General features: G+C 36.7%; 1 protein-coding gene across 1 annotated transcript in view; it reads right to left on the bottom strand.

Annotated features, from left to right (window-relative positions):
- The window catches only part of KLF8 (Kruppel like factor 8), a 277,551-nt gene that overhangs the window by 170,965 nt on the left and 88,917 nt on the right, over nucleotides 1-17,669 (bottom strand). The window lies entirely within an intron of this gene.

The following is a 17,669-nucleotide window of genomic DNA, read 5'->3' as shown; positions in this document are numbered from 1 at the left end:
CTTCCAAGTGTTTGAATTTCTTCCATTTTTTTTTTCTTGTGATTGAGTTCCAGTTTCAAGGTACTGTGGTCTGATAACAGGCAGTGAATAATCCCAATCTTTTGGTATTGGCCGAGACCAGATTTGTAACCCAGTATGTGCTCTATTTTGTATAAAATTCTGTGTGCATTGGAGAAAAATGAGTAACCTGTTGTTTTAAGTTTGAATATTCTGTATATCTATGAAGTCCATCTGGTCCAATGTGTCATTCAAAGCCCTTGTTTCTCTGTTGATCTTCTGTTTAGATGATCTGCCCAATGCTGAGGGTGGAGTGTTAAAATCACTTAGGATTAATGTATTATTGTTGTTATGATTATTTTGGTTAACAACTGGCTTATGCAGTTGGACGTTCCCTTGTTGGAGGCATAGATATTTACAATTCTTAGATTTTCTTGTTCAATAGACTTTTTAAGAAGGATATAGTGTCCCTCTGTATCTCTTAATATAGTCTTTGGTTTAAATTCTAATTTGTGCGATATGAGGATTGCTACCCCAGCTTTCTTTTGAGGTCCTTTGGAATGAAAAATGGTTCTCCATTGTCTTATTTTCATTCTGGAAGTGTCTTTCTTTAGGTTCAAAATGAATCTCTTACAGAGAGCATATTGCTGGGTCTTGTCTTTGAATCCAGTCTGCAGCCCTATGCCCTTTCATGGGAACATTTAGGCTGCTCATATTGAGAGTAACTATTGGAAGATACATATTTATTGTTGTCTTATTGTCTGTACAGTCCTTGTTTCTATTGATCATCTCTGTAAATTTCTGGTTTATATTACTCTTGGGGTCTTTTTCCTTTCATAGAATCCCCCTTAGAATTTCTTGCAGGGCTGGCTTGGTGGTCACATATTCTTTCAGTTTCTTCCAGTACTGGGAGCTCCTTGTCTCTCCATCTATTCTGAATGACAGTCATGCTGGATAAAGTATCCTCGGCTCCATGATCTCATTTAGTACCCTGAATATGTCTTTCCGTCCCTTTCTGGCTTGCCAGTTCTCTGTGGAGAGGTCTGATGTTGCTCTGATGTTCCTCCTCTTTATGTAAAGAAGCTCTTCTTCTTAGCTGCTCTCAGGATTGCTTCCTTGGTTCTAATATATGCAAGTTTTACTATTATATGCAGAGCATTAGTCTGTTCTCCTTGATCTTGGGAGGGGTCCTCTCTGCCTCTTGGACATGAATGCTTGTTTTCTTCCCCAGATTAGGGAAGTTATCAACTACAATTTGCTCAAATATACCTTCTAGTCCTCTCTCTCTGAGATCCCTGAGGGATCCCGGTAATTCTGACACTAGAACATTTTTGTGGCATCGTTAATCTCTATAAGTCTGTTCCCATTGGCTTTTAGCTGTTCGTCCCAGGCCTCCTTGGCTTCCTTCCTTTCTATTAGCTCATCTTCTAAATCTCTAATTTGTTCTTCTGTCTCATTTACCCTGGCTTTTAGAGTATCCGGTTTAGTGTGCATTTTATCCATAAGATGAATAGTACTTTTAAGTTTGGCCTGATAAGCTCTGATTTCTGCCCTTAGAGATTCTATTTTGCCACTAATGGTTTTCTCAAGCTTAGGTCTTGACTTCATAATTGCTACTATCTCTGACATCTAGCTTATATCCATATCCATTTGGACTGCAGGAGAGGTCATTGTCTCTGTTTCTTTTATTTGATGGGAGTTCCTCCTTCTATTCATTCTCTTGAGGTGTGGTTGAATGTACAAATTCCAAAGTATCAACCATGACCCAGGCAGGATGCACCCTAGGAATATCCTGAGTGGGTGGAGCCACCACCAAAGAAACAAAGCCAAAATGAAAACAAAGAATAAAATTTATAAAATTTTAAAATTTTAAAAAATAAAATGGGGGATGAGAGGACTATAATATCTCAGTGTGGGCAAGGTAAGGCATTTCAGTCCTTCCTGGGTGTATTTGGTTCTCTTTGTTAGGTGACACTAATTCCCAGAGTTACAATGAAAATAAAACTACATATATAAAGTTTGTATTGAATAAGGAAAAAGGACTACATTGAACTATATATCTATATAAAAAATGTAAGTGCCAAAAATACAAGGTAAAAAGCTCTTATAAAATGTATTATATTAAACATTGAAATGAGAAAAAGGTAAACAAAAATAACAGAAAAGAAAAATAGGAGAAAGAATAAAAAGAAAAAAAAAACAGAGTTGTATCTGAAAAATACACAAGCTGTGAGGCAATGCCTGGAGATCAATATACTATTTTTCCCTGGTTTTGGGATTTTACAGTTTTATGGGTACCCTAGGATTGCTGTCCTCTTGCTCTTCCAGCCTGTCTTCTGGGAGAGGGGCCTGCCCCATTGTCTCTCAGGCAACTCTGCATGGGTGGAGTTGCTCCATCCCTTGTTAGAGTGCTGGGCTCTGTGGAAATTGGTTTTTGAGCTTTTATTCTTTGATGGCTTTCTGCATCTTTTCTGAGGGGCAGAACGAAAGCAATGTCTGCACCCAGACCTCTGACCCAGAGCAGAGAAATATGTCTGCTCTTCTCTGAATCCTCCATAACACAGTCTCCATTCTTGTAAGTGCCACTGAAAAACTGCAGCCTCCTACAAGTGGTGTGCACCCAGAGTGACCCTCTCAGTAGTTGATTCAGGAGCCCCACTTGTCTCTGTCTTTTGTGCTTCTAAAACTTCAAGTGGTCCTGGGTTTGTGTGCACATGCCCTCAAAGCTCATGGATCCTGTTTGAGCACTGTCATACAGCCCTTCCTGGCTGCTACTGCTCTTCAAGTTATTGAGTTATCACCCAGTCTCCTGGTGCAGGATGCTTTTTTGTTCCAGTGTTATATCACTTTCCGAGGCCCACTTATGGTAGCTCCTTCCTCCTTCCATTTATCTTCTGATATTTGCCTGCAGAATCACAACTCTGTCCTTCATACCTCAGGAAGGTGGTGTTTTTCTGCTTGTAGAGATCCTGATATATATTCTTATATCTCAGGCTGACTTTATGGGTGTTCAGAATGGTTTGGTAGATATCCGGCTAAATTCAGGGGACTGGTTGAAATGGACTCCTCAGCCATCTTGCCTCCCCCTTCAGAGTAATTATTGAAAGATATGAATTTACTTCCATTTTATTACCTGTAAAGTTAATGTTCCTGTAGATTGGCTCTCTTTCTGGTGTTTGCTACTTTGGGACTCTCTCTTCTGAAAGATCCCCTTTAATATTTCTTTCGGGGCTTGTTTAGGCTTTCATTTTGTTTGTCCTGGAAAGCCTTTATCTTTCCTTCTATTATGAATGATAGCTTTTGTGGATAAACTAATCTTGGCTGCATATTTTTCCCATTTATCATTTTGAATATATCATGTCATTCCTTTCTTGCCTGCCATGTCTCTGTGGACAGGTCTGTTGTCGACCTTATGTTTACCCTTGCAGGTTAAAGAGCTCTTGTCCTGAGCTGCTTCCAGGATTTTTGCTTTATTTTTGTAATTTGCAAGCCTCATTATAATATGTTGGATTGTTGACCTATTTTGGGGGGGTTTGAAGGGAGTTCTCTGCAACTCTTGGAGTTGAATGTCTTTTACCTTCCCTGGATTAAGGAAGTTCTCAGCTTTGTTTTGTTTAAATAAACTTTCTGCCCCCTTTCCCTAATCCTCATCTTCTGTGACTCCTATAATGCAGATATTATTTCACTTTATGGAATCATGGATTTCCCTAAGTGGACCTTCATGGTCTAATGGTTTTCTTTCCCTCATTTTTTGAGCTTCCTTATTTTCCATAATTTTATGTTCTATACCATTGATTCACACTTCTTCTTTCATTCTTTCTTTATGACCTCCACTTGAGACTGCATCTTGATTTATAGCATTTTTAATTTTGGCCTGACTAAATTTTAGTTCTTTTATGTATACAATAAGAGATTCTCTGGTGTGTTCTATGCTTTTTTTTTCACACCTAGCTAGTATCTTTATAATTGTTGTTCTAAATTCTAGTTCAGACATTGTACTTATATCTGTATTGATTATATCCCTGGTGGTAATACCTCCTGTTCTTTCTTTTAGGTCGAATTTCTCTGTTTCACCATTTTTTTCCAGAAAAGAAGCAAAGAAAGAAATAAAAAGAAAAAGAATAACAACATAACAACAGAAACAAACAAACGAACTAGATACTTTGTTTTGGTCTGCTTATTAGTAGAAACTGGTCCCAATATAAGAAAGAAAAACATGCATCCATTTTATGTATATATACATACATACAATATAGTTGTCAAATCATTCTGAACAGCTGAGAAATCATACATACATATATAACATATATATTATATATACATATATACAATATACACATACATATATACAATATATATATTGTATATATGTATGTATGATTTCTCAGCTGTTCAGAATGATTTGACAAATATCTAGTTGTATTTGAGGGACAGACAAACTTAGAGACCCCTTACTTCTCCACCATCTTAACTCTTTCTTCAGGTCAGCTATTAAAAAAAAAATGAAATCTTGCCACTTTCAACAACGTGGTTGGAGTGAGAGAATATTAAACAATGTGAAATAATTCAGTCAAACACAAATGCCTTATGATTTCACTCATAGATGGAATTTAAGAAACTAAATAGATAGACATAGTGCAAAAAATAAAATAAAAAAGAGGTGCAAACCAGAAAATAGACTCTTAGATATAGGGACCAAACTCAGGGTTACTGGAGGATAAGTGGGTGGAGGGATGGGTTAAATGGGTAATGAATATTAAAGGGAGTACTTGTGATAAGCACTGCATTTTTATGTAAGTGATGAACCACTAAATTCTACACCTGAAACTAATAATACACTGTATGGTAATTAATTGGAATTTAAATAAAAACTGTAACAGGGAAACATAAAGAACTATATGCTAATAAAGTGAACAACTTTGCATCAATGCATAAATTACTACAAACATGATATCATTTAAAATTGAATCAGGAAGAAATAGAAAATCCAAACTGAGCAATTACTAGTAACAGAATTGAATCAGTAATCAGAAAATGTACAAAAAACAAAAGTCCAGAGCTAAAAGGATTCACTAGTAAAATCTACCAAACATTTAAAGAAGAGTTAATACCACTTCTCTTTATTCCAAGAAAGTTGAGAGGAAGGAAAGCTTTCAAATACATTGTATGATGCTAGGATTACCCTGATACCAGAGCCAGATAGGAGCACTATGAAAAAGAAAATTAAAGGTAAATATTCATGATAAACATGTACACAAAATTCCTCAACAATATATTAACAAACTGCATTCAGTAATTGAACACCAAACAGTAAAAGGATTATTCACCATGATCAAGTTGGATGTATTCTTGGATGGAAGGAGGGTTCGACAACCACAAATAAGTGAACTTGATATACCACATTAACATGAGAAAAAATAAAAATTTTATAATCATCTTGATGTGTGCAGTTAAAGTACTTAACAAATTTCATCACCCATTGATGATAAAAACTCTCAATATACTGGGTTTCAGTAAACATACCTCTGCATAGTGAAGACCATATATGAAAATTCCATAGCTAGCATCATACCCAATGATGAAAAAACCGAGAACATTTCCTATGAGGTCAGAACCAGAATAAGGATGTCCATTCTTTCCATTTTTATTCAACACAGTAATGTAAGTCCTAGTCATGGCAATCAAACAAGAAAAAGTTTCCAAATTGGCAAGAAGTGGAATTTTCATTGTTTTCTGATAACAGGATAATAAATACAGAAAATCCTAGTTTCTGTCAAAACACTACTAGAAGTTACAAATGAATAAATAAGTTTGTTGGATAGGAAATTAATATACAGATATCTGTTGCATTTCTATACACTAATCACAAATTAGCAGAAAGAGAAATTAAGAAAGCTATTCTATTTATAATTGCCCCTAAGAATAAAATACCTAGGAATGAACTTAATTAAGGAGGTGAAAGACCTATACTCTGAAAACTATAAAACATTGGTCAAAAATATTGAAGACAACATAAACAAATAAAACCACATTTCATGCTCATTAATGGGAACAAATTAATATTGTCAAAATGTTCATACTACTCAAAGCAACCTATACATTTGTGCAATCCCTATCAAAATACAAATTGGAGGGGGAAATGAACCATGAGAGACTGTGGACTCCGAGAAACTGAGGGCTTTGGAGGGAAGGGAGGTAGGGGGTTAGGTGAACCTAGTGGTGGTTATTAAGGAGGGCACGTATTACATGGAACACTGAGTGTGGTGCATAAACAATGAATCTTGGAACACTGAAAAAATAAAATTAAATTAAAAAAATACAAATGGTATTTATCACAGAACTTGAACAAATACCCCTAAAATTTGTATGGAAACAGGAAATACCCCGAGTAGCCAATCTGATCTTAAGAAGAACAAAGCTGAGGGTATCACAATTCCAGACATCAAGATATACTATAAAGCTATAATAATTAAAACTGTGTTGTGCTGGCCTTAAATAGACACATAGATCAATGGAACAGAGTACAGAACCCAAAAATAAACTCAATACGGTCAACTCATCTATGACAAAAAGACAGTAATATAAAGGAGAAAAGACTTTCTTCTATAATTGGTGCTGGTGAGACTGGTTACCTACATGGAAAAGACTGAAGCTGAACCACTTTCTTACACAATACACAAAATTAAACTCAAAATGGATTGAAGTCCTAAATGTGAGACAGAAAACCATAAAACTCCAAGAAGGAAACAGGGAATAATCATATTTATATGCAACATTACATTAGCAACATTTTTTTAATGCATGTCTCTTCAGGCATCGAAAACAAAAATGAGTATAAATTGTTGAGACTATACCAAAATAAAAATCTTGGCACAGTGATTTTGGCATAGTGAAGGAAACCATCAACAAAACAAAAAGGTAACCTACTTAATGGGAAATGATATTTGCAAATGATATATCTGACAAGGGGTTAATATAAAAAATATATAAAGAACTTATACAACTGAACGAAACCAAAACCAAACCAAAACAAAAAAATTATCTGATTAAAAAAATGAAGAAAGTACCTGAATAGACGTTTTTCCAAATGCGTATAAAGAGCCAACCGACACATGAAAAGATGTTCAACATCACTAATCACCAGGGAATGTAAATCAAAATTAAGAGGTATCACCTTATACCTGTGAGAATGGCTACAAGCAAAAAGACTCTAAGACTTAACAAGTGTTGAGGAAGATGTGAGGGAAAAGAAACCCTCTTAAACAATGGTTGGGAATGTAAATTGGTGCAGCCACTAGAAAACCGCACAAAGATCCCTCAATAAATTTTAAAAAGGAAAAATGCAGAAGAAATGATCCAGTAATTTCACTACTGGTTATGTATCCAAAGAAAATAAAATAAAAATTTTAAAAGATAGATGCACCCAAATACATGGAGACTAAACAGCATCCTTCTAAAGAATGAATGGGTCAACCAGGAAATTAAAGAAGAATTGAAAAAAATCATGGAAACAAATGATAATGAAAATACAACGGTTCAAAATCTGTGGGACACAACAAAGGCAGTCCTGAGAGGAAAATATATAGCAGTACAAGCCTTTCTCAAGAAACAAGAAAGGTCTCAGGTACACAACCTAACCCTACACCTAAAGGAGCTGGAGAAAGAACAAGAAAGAAACCCTAAGCCCAGCAGGAGAAGAGAAATCATAAAGATCAGAGCAGAAATCAATGAAATAGAAACCAAAAAAACAATAGAACAAATCCACGAAACTAGGAGCTGGTTCTTTGAAAGAATTAATAAAATTGATAAACCCCTGGCCCGACTTATCAAAAAGAAAAGAGAAAGGACCCAAATAAATAAAATCATGAATGAAAGAGGAGAGATCACAACTAACACCAAAGAAATACAAACTATTATAAGAACATACTATGAGCAACTCTACGCCAATAAATTTGACAATCTGGAAGAAATGGATGCATTCCTAGAAACATATAAACTACCACAACTGAACCAGGAAGAAATAGAAAGCCTGAACAGACCCATAACCAGTAAGGAGATTGAAACAGTCATTAAAAATCTCCAAACAAACAAAAGCCCAGGGCCAGACGGCTTCCCGGGGGAATTCTACCAAACATTTAAAGAAGAACTAATTCCTATTCTCCTGAAACTGTTCCAAAAATAGAAATGGAAGGAAAACTTCCAAACTCATTTTATGAGGCCAGCATCACCTTGATCCCAAAACCAGACAAGGATCCCACCAAAAAAGAGAGCTATAGACCGATATCCTTGATGAACACAGATGCGAAAATACTCAACAAAATACTAGTCAATAGGATTCAACAGTACATTAAAAAGATTATTCACCACCACCAAGTGGGATTTATTCCAGGGCTGCAAGGTTGGTTCAATATCCGCAAATCAGTCAATGTGATACAACACATCAATAAAAGAAAGAACAAGAACCATATGATACTCTCAATAGATGCTGAAAAAGCATTTGACAAAGTACAGCATCCCTTCCTGATCAAAACTCTTCAAAGTGTAGGGATAGAGGGCACATACCTCAATATCATCAAAGCCATCTATGAAAAACCCACCGCAAATATCATTCTCAATGGAGAAAAACTGAAAGCTTTTCCACTAAGGTCAGGAACACGGCAGGGATGTCCATTATCACCACTGCTATTCAACATAGTACTAGAGGTCCTAGCCTCAGCAATCAGACAACAAAAGGAAATTAAAGGCATCCAAATCGGAAAAGAAGAAGTCAAATTATCACTCTTCGCAGATGATATGATACTATATGTGGAAAACCCAAAAGACTCCACTCCAAAACTGCTAGAACTTATACAGGAATTCAGTAAAGTGTCAGGATATAAAATCAATGCACAGAAATCAGTTGCATTTCTCTACACCAACAGCAAGACAGAAGAAAGAGAAATTAAGGAGTCCATCCCATTTACAATTGCACCCAAAACCATAAGATACCTAGGAATAAACCTAACCAAAGAGACACAGAATCTATACTCAGAAAACTATAAAGTACTCATGAAAGAAATTGAGGAAGACACAAAGAAATGGAAACATGTTCCATGCTCCTGGATTGGAAGAATAAATATTGTGAAAATGTCTATGCTACCTAAAGCAATCTACACATTTAATGCAATTCCTATCAAAGTACCATCCATCTTTTTCAAAGAAATGGAACAAATAATGCTAAAATTTATATGGAACCAGAAAAGACCTCGAATAGCCAAAGGGATATTGAAAAAGAAAGCCAACGTTGGTGGCATCACAATTCCGGAGTTCAAGCTCTATTACAAAGCTGTCGTCATCAAGACAGCATGGTACTGGCACAAAAACAGACACACAGATCAATGGAACAGAATAGAGAGCCCAGAAATAGACCCTCAACTCTACAGTCAACTAATCTTTGACAAAGCAGGAAAGAATGTCCAATGGAAAAAAGACAGCCTCTTCAATAAATGGTGCTGGGAAAACTGGACAGCCACATGCAGAAAAATGAAATTGGACCATTTCCTTACACCACACACAAAAATAGACTCAAAATGGATGAAGGACCTCAATGTGCGAAAGGAATCCATCAAAATCCTTGAGGAGAACACAGGCAGCAACCTCTTTGACCTCTGCCGCAGCAACATCTTCCTAGGAACAACGCAAAAGGCAAGGGAAGCAAGGGCAAAAATGAACTATTGGGATTTCATCAAGATCAAAAGCTTTTGCACAGCAAAGGAAACAGTTAACAAAATCAAAAGACAACTGACAGAATGGGAGAAGATATTTGCAAACGACATATCAGATAAAGGACTAGTGTCCAGAATCTATAAAGAACTTAACAAACTCAACACCCAAAGAACAAATAATCCAATCAAGAAATGGGCAGAGGACATGAACAGACATTTCTGCAAAGAAGACATCCAGATGGCCAACAGACACATGAAAAAGTGCTCCATATCACTCGGCATCAGGGAAATACAAATCAAAACCACAATGAGATATCACCTCACACCAGTCAGAATGGCTAAAATCATCAAGTCAGGAAATGACAGATGCTGGCGAGGATGCGGAGAAAGGGGAACCCTCCTACACTGTTGGTGGGAATGCAAGCTGGTGCAGCCACTCTGGAAAACAGCATGGAGGTTCCTCAAAATGTTGAAAATAGAACTGCCCTATGACCCAGCAATTGCACTATTGGGTATTTACCCTAAGGATACAAATGTAGTGATCCAAAGGGGCACATGCACCCGAATGTTTATAGCAGCAATGTCCACAATAGCCAAACTATGGAAAGAACCTAGATGTCCATCAACAGATGAATGGATCCAGAAGAGGTGGTATATATACACAATGGAATACTATGCAGCCATCAAAAGAAATGAAATCTTGCCATTTGCGACAACATGGATGGAACTAGACCGTATCATGCTTAGCGAAATAAGTCAAGCAGAGAAAAACAACTATCATATGATCTCCCTGATATGAGGAAGTGGTGATGCAACATGGGGGCTTAAGTGGGTAGGAGAAGAATAAATGAAACAAGATGGGATTGGGAGGGAGACAAACCATAAGTGACTCTTAATCTCACAAAACAAACTGAGGGTTGCTGGGGGGAGGGGGTTTGGGAGAAGGGGGTGGGATTATGGACATTGGGGAGGGTATGTGCTTTGGTGAGTGCTGTGAAGTGTGTAAACCTGGTGATTCACAGACCTGTACCCCTGGGGATAAAAATATATGTTTATAAAAAATAAAAAATTAATTAAAAAAAAAAGATAGATGCACCTCAATGCTATTTGGAGCATTATATCTAGTAGCCAGGATATGGAACAAACTCAAGTGCCTATTGACAGATGAGTAGATAGAGAGGTGGTGAAACACACACACACACACACACACACACACACATACACACACACAGAAGAATATCACTTGGTCACAAAAAGAAGAGATTCTGCCATCTGTGACAACATGAGTGTACCTAGAGGATATTATACTAAGTGTACTAAGTGAGATATGCTACACAGAGCAAGATAAATATCACTTGATTTCACTTATATATGGATTCTTAAAAAAATAATAATAAAATGAACAAGCAAACAAAAACATAAACAGACCCATAAATATATAGAACAAATTGATGGCTACCACAGAAAAAGAGGGGAGGGGATGAGAAAAATACTTCAAGGGGATTGTGAAGTATAGGCATCCAGTTATGAATGAATAAATCATAAGGATGAAAGATACAATATAGGATATAATGTTAATAATATTTTAATGGTGTTGTATGGTAATATATGGTAGCTACACTTTTGTTGAACATAGCATAACATAAAGTTGTCCCATCACTAAATAGTATATTTGAAACTAATGTAAGAATGTATGTCATACTTCAATAAAAAGGTCTTTTCCTGACTTATTATAATTAAAATTATATGCTGTAGATCCTTTCTTGTTGTTGCTAATGGAATTCATTCTTTCTCATGGCTGAGTAATACTACATTCTATGTATATACACCACATCCCTTTATCAATTCATCTATGAATGGACACATAAGTTGCATGCATATCCATGCTATTGTAAATATGTTGCAATAAACATAGGAGTACATCTATCTTTTAGAATTAATGCTTGTTTTCCCACCAACAGTGCATGAGGGTTACTTTCCTCCTTCTCCATGCCAACACTTGTTTCTCATGTTTTTATTTTACACATGCTGACAGGTGAGAGGTAATATCTCATTGTGGTTTTGATTTGAAATTTGTTAGTATTTAATGATATTAAGCATCTTATCATATAAAGGGACTGCAAGTACATTTATCATCATAGAAGACAAGATGGCAGTGGAGTAGGAGGAAACTTGGCTGGCCTCATCTTACAAATACAACAAAGATAGCTATGAAATCACCCTAAATACCCCATAAATTGACTTGAAGACCAGCGGAACAAATTTCACATCTAAAGGTAGAGAAGAGACCACATCAAAGAAGGTAGATACTGTGGAGCATGCTTTAGGGGACAAATAGATCCTGGCTGCTGTGAGGTGGAGGGAGCCATGGTCATGGAGAAAGGTAAGAAAGAGGGGAGCAGATAGGGGAATGTGCAAAAATAATGTTTCCCACTAGACACTGGCTTGCAAAGTGAGAGGGGCTGAATTTCATGAGTTCTTGCAACCAAAGGGGTTTGAAGCCTGAAGTATTAACTGTCAGTAAGCTGGGCTCTGTGAGAGTCCAGAAGCATTGAAGCTGCTCTTGGAGAGGAGGCAAGCAAACAACCCGAGGACATGCAGCATGGAAACAGAAATATGAAGAGCACCTGGGGTACACAATTGGAAGATTATTTGCTCTTCTCAGAGTATTACCATGAGAGGCAGAATTCATGGAGGGACCTCTATGGCCACAAAGGATCTGGGCAGGGCATTTACCTCCACTGCCTCTCAGCATAAACAGAGTCACCTGAGGAAAGCAGTGCAGGATGGAAACTAGCCTAACTTGACTACATTAAACCCACCTTGCTGCAATAAAGTGGAACTGATACTCAGTCACATTGACCTCAGTCCCAGCACAGCAGGCTCCTCTCCCAGACCAGCACAATCCTCTGCGCACATTTCTTTCAACCAGAGTTTTGCAGAGCCTCAGTTCCATTAGAGGTGGTGACAAGTCTCATTTAACAAGTGGACAAGAACACACCTACTTAACTCACCATATTCAGGCCATTGAACAAATAATGTTCACAGCAGGCAAGGAGAGCCTCTGAAGAAGATTAGTCAGAAGGACCGAGGAGCCAGAACACAACAGCAGAGTGCATACAGCACACACGGGATGCACTCACTGATATGCTATAGGCCCCGGCCACTATTTGACCTCTTCTTCATGAGACCAAGAGTTTCAGGAGCAGGACACATAACCGGCTTTTATAACACACAGAAGCAGGCAGATACTTAGACAACATTGAAAGACGGAGGAATTTATCACAAATGAAAGAAGAAAAGGCCATGGCCAAAGATCTAAGCAAAACAGATAGAAATAACATACCCGATGGGGAATTTAAAATAATGTTCATAAGGATATCGACTGGACTTTAGAAAATAATGGAAGACATCAGTGAGTCCCTTCCCAAAGAGATAAAAGAGTTTAAAAGGAGCCAATCAGAGAGGAGGAATGAATGCGTTAAATAAGCTTAGAAATATGCTTGATGCAATGGACAGGAAGCTCAAAGAATCAGATGAATGAATTACTGACCTAGAAGACAATGTAGTGGGAAAAAATGAAGTGTAAGAATAGAGAGAAAGAAAATTTATGCTAAATGAGCATATACTTAGAGAACTCAGTAACTCCATGAAATGTAATAACATTCCCATTATAGGAGTCCCAGAAGAAAGAGAAAGAAAAGGGAGCAGAATATTTATTTGAAGAATAATAGCTGAAAACTTCCCTAATCTGAGAAGGATACATATATCCAGATCCAGGAGGGACAGAAAACCCACAACAAAAACCAATAAAAGCAGATTCATATTAAGACACATTATAATTACACTGGCAAAACACAATGATAAGTAAAAAAAAAAATCTTCAAGCAACTAGACAAAAGAAGAAAGCTAATTACAATGCAAAATCCATAAGGCCATCACCAGATTTTTCAGCAGAAACACTGAAAATCAGAAGTGATTGGCATGATATTCAAAGTATGGAATGGAAGAAATATGTAGCCAAGGATACTCCATCCAGCAAGACTAAAATTCAAAATAGAAGGAGAAAGAGTTAAATAGATAAACAAAGTTAAAGAGGTCATGACCACGATATCAGTCCTACAAGAAATACTCTGTGAGTGATACTCTGTGAGTGGAAAAGAAAGATAAAAAGTGTATGAAGGAAGAAAACACAAAAACAGCAAAAATATTTCAATAAACACCAGTCAAGGTGCCCACAAAATAAAAGGATGTAAAGTATGACAAGACACACCTAAAACGTGGGGAGGACAGGAGTAAAGGATAGATTCAAACTTAAAAGACCATAAATTTAATATAGACTGCTATATGCAGAAGACATTATATGCAAACTTAATGGTAACCATTTTAATAAAGAGAAAAATCTATACATATGACAAAAGAAAGCCAGGAAACCATGAAAAAAAAATAAGAAAGAATCAGAGAAAATCTCCAGAAAGAATGAAAAAATAATACAATGGTAATAAATACATATCTAACAATAATTAGTTTGAATGCTAATGGGCTAAATGTTCCGATCGAAAGACATAGTGAGGGTGACTGGGTGGCTCAGTTGATTGGGCAACTGCCTTCGGCTCATGATCCTGGAGTCTCGGGATCGAGTCCCACATCAGGCTCCCTCCTGCTGACCTCTCTCCTCTCATGCTCTCTCTCTCTCATTCTTTCTCTCAAATTTAAAAAAAAAAAACATAGTGAGCATTGATATGCTGCCTACAAGAGACTCATTTTAGACACAAAGACACCTGCAGATTGAAAGTGAGGGAACTGAATAACAATTATCATGCAAATAAATGTCAAAAGAAAGTGGGAGTAGCAATTCTTATGACAGACAAACTAGATTTTAAAACAAAGACCATAACAAGAGACAAAGAAGGGCACTACATAATAATAAAGGAAACAATACAACAAGAAGAAATAACAATTATAAATATGAATCCAACATGGGAGCACCCAAATACATATAAAAATTAATAACAAGCATAAAGGAACTCATTGATAGTAATACAATAATAGTAGGGGATTTTAACACCCCAGTCACAGCAATGGGAAGATCATCTAAGCAGAAAATTAACAAGGAAACAATGGCTTTGAATGACACTCTGGACCACATGGACTTAACATATATTCATAACATTTCATCCTGAAGTAGCAGAATATTCATTCTTTTCAAGTGTACATGGGATATTCTCCAGGATAGATCACACACTATGTCAGAAATCAGGACTCAAGAAGTACAAAAAGACTGAGATCATACTACACATATTTTCTGATGACAACACTAAAAAACTAAAAGTCCACCATAAGAAAATATCTGGAGACCACAAATATATGGAAGTTAATTAATATGCTACTAAACATGATGGGGGTCAATGAGGGGGAAAAAAAGAATTAAAAAAACACACACACACATATGGAAACAAATAAAAATCATAAATGAAACACTGAGAACTTTCCTCCTATGGTCAGAAACAAAACAGAGATGATTACTCTCACCAATTTTATTCAAGATTTTATTGGAAGTTCTAGTCATAACAATCAGACAACAAAAGGAAATAAAGGGCATTCAAATCAGCAAAGAAGAAGCAAAACCATTTGCAGATGACATGACGCTTTATAGAGAAAACCTGAAAGACTCCACCAAAAAACTGGCAGAACTGGTGATCAAATTTAGTAAAGTCAAAGGATATGAAATCAACATAAAGAAATCTGTTGCATGACTATACCCCAATAACAAGCAGCAGAAAGAGAAATCAAGGAATGAATTGCATTTATAATTTCACCAAAACCATAACATACATAGGAATAAACCTGACCAAAGAGGTGAAAGGCTTGTACTCTGAAAACAATACAACACTGATGAAAGAAGTTGAGGATGACACAAAGAAATGTAAAGAAAAATCTGTGTTCATGCATTAGAACAAATATTGTTAGGACTTCTATAATACCCAAGGTAATCTACACATTTAATGCAATCCTAATCAAAATGCCACCAGTAGGGGCGCCTGGGTGGCTCAGTGGGTTAAGCCGCTGCCTTCGGCTCGGGTCATGATCTCAGGGTCCTGGGATCGAGTCCCGCATCGGGCTCTCTGCTCAGCAGGGAGCCTGCTTCCCTCTCTCTCTCTCTGCCTGCCTCTCCGACTACTTGTGATTTCTCTCTGTCAAATAAATAAATAAAATCTTAAAAAAAAATGTCACCAGTATTTTTCACAGAGCTGGAACAAACAATCCTAAAATTTGTATGGAACCATAAAAGACCCCAAATAGACAAATCAACCTTGAAAAAGAAAAGCAAAGCTGAAGGACTCACAGTTCCAGACTTCAGGTTGTACTATGATGCTCTAATGGTCAAGAAAGTGGCATATGAAAGATAGACACATAGATCAGTGAAACGGAATAGAAAACCTAGAAATAAATCCAAACTATATGGGAAATTAATCTTTGACAGAGAAGGAAAAGAATATCCAAAGGGAAAAAGACAGTCTCTTCAACAAATGATGTTGGACAAACTGGAGAGCTACATGCTGAAGAAAGAAGCTGTTCCACTTTCTTATATCATACATAAAAATAAATACAAAATGGATTAAAGACCTAAATTTGAAGGAAAGGAAAATTGAATTGAGGGAAATTGGAGGCGGGAGACAAACTATGAGAGACCATAGACTGTGAGTAACAAACCAAGGGTTTTGGAGGGGAGGGTGGTGTAGGGTTAGGTGAGCCTGGTGGTCGGTGATAAGGAGGGCACGTATTGCATGGAGCACTGGGTGTGGTGCATAAACAATGAATCCTGGAACACTGTAAAAAATAAAATTTAAAAAAAATAAAATAAGGGCACCTGGGTGGCTCAGTGGATTAAAGCCTCTGCCTTCGGCTCAGGTCATGATCTCGGGGTTTTGGGATCGGGCCCCACATCGGGCTCTCTGCTCCTCGGAGAGCCTGCTTCCTCCTCTCTCTCTGCTTGCCTCTCTGTCTACTTGTGGTCTCTGTCTGTCAAATGGGTAAATAATGTCTTTATAAATAAATAAATAAATAAATAAATAAAATAACCTCATTTGAAACTGCTATGTTAAATTTATTTTGCAAATATAAAAAAAGAGAGACCTAATGTGAGAGGGGAATCCATCATAATCCATGAGGAGAATACCTGGCTATAACATTTTCTGACTTGATATATCCCCTGAGGCAAGGAAAACAAAAGCAAAGAAAAATTATTGGGACTATATACAAATAAAAATCTTCTGTGCAGTGAAGGAAATAATCAAACCTAAAAACTAAAAAGCAACCTACAGAATGGAAGAAGATATTTGCAAATGACATATCTGATAAAGGGTTAGTATCCCAAACCTATAACAAACTTATCAAACAACACCTAAAAACAAATAATCCAGTTAAAAAATGTGCAGAAGACATTAATAGATATTTTTCTAAAGAAGATATACAGATGGCCAAGAGAAACATGAAAAAATTCCCAACATCAGTCATCACCAAGAAAATACAAATGAAAACTACAATGAGATATCACTTCACACCAGTCAGAATGGCTAATATTAACAACATAAAAAAACAGTAAGTGTTGGTGAGGATGTGGAGAAAGGGGACTCTCTTGCACTGTTGGTGGAAATGCAAACTGGTGTAGCTACTGTGGAAAAGAGTATGGAAGTTCCTAAAATGTTAAAAATAGAAGTACCCTATGGCCCAGCAATTGTACTATTTGGTTTTTACCCAAAAAGATACAAATATACTAACTTGAAGGGGTACATGCACCCCAATGTTTATAGCAGCATTATCAAAAATTGCCAAATTATGGATAGTGCCCAAATGTCTTTGACTGATGAACAGATAAAGAAGATGTGATATATAAATACAATGGAATATAATTGACCCATAAAAATAATGAAAACTTGGGGCATCAGGGTGGCTCAGTGGGTTAAA

This window comes from Mustela erminea, chromosome X (assembly GCF_009829155.1).
Source record: "Mustela erminea isolate mMusErm1 chromosome X, mMusErm1.Pri, whole genome shotgun sequence".
Taxonomy (NCBI): domain Eukaryota; kingdom Metazoa; phylum Chordata; class Mammalia; order Carnivora; family Mustelidae; genus Mustela; species Mustela erminea.
Note: the sequence above shows the minus strand (reverse complement) of the source record. Positions and strands in the feature narration are given on the sequence as shown.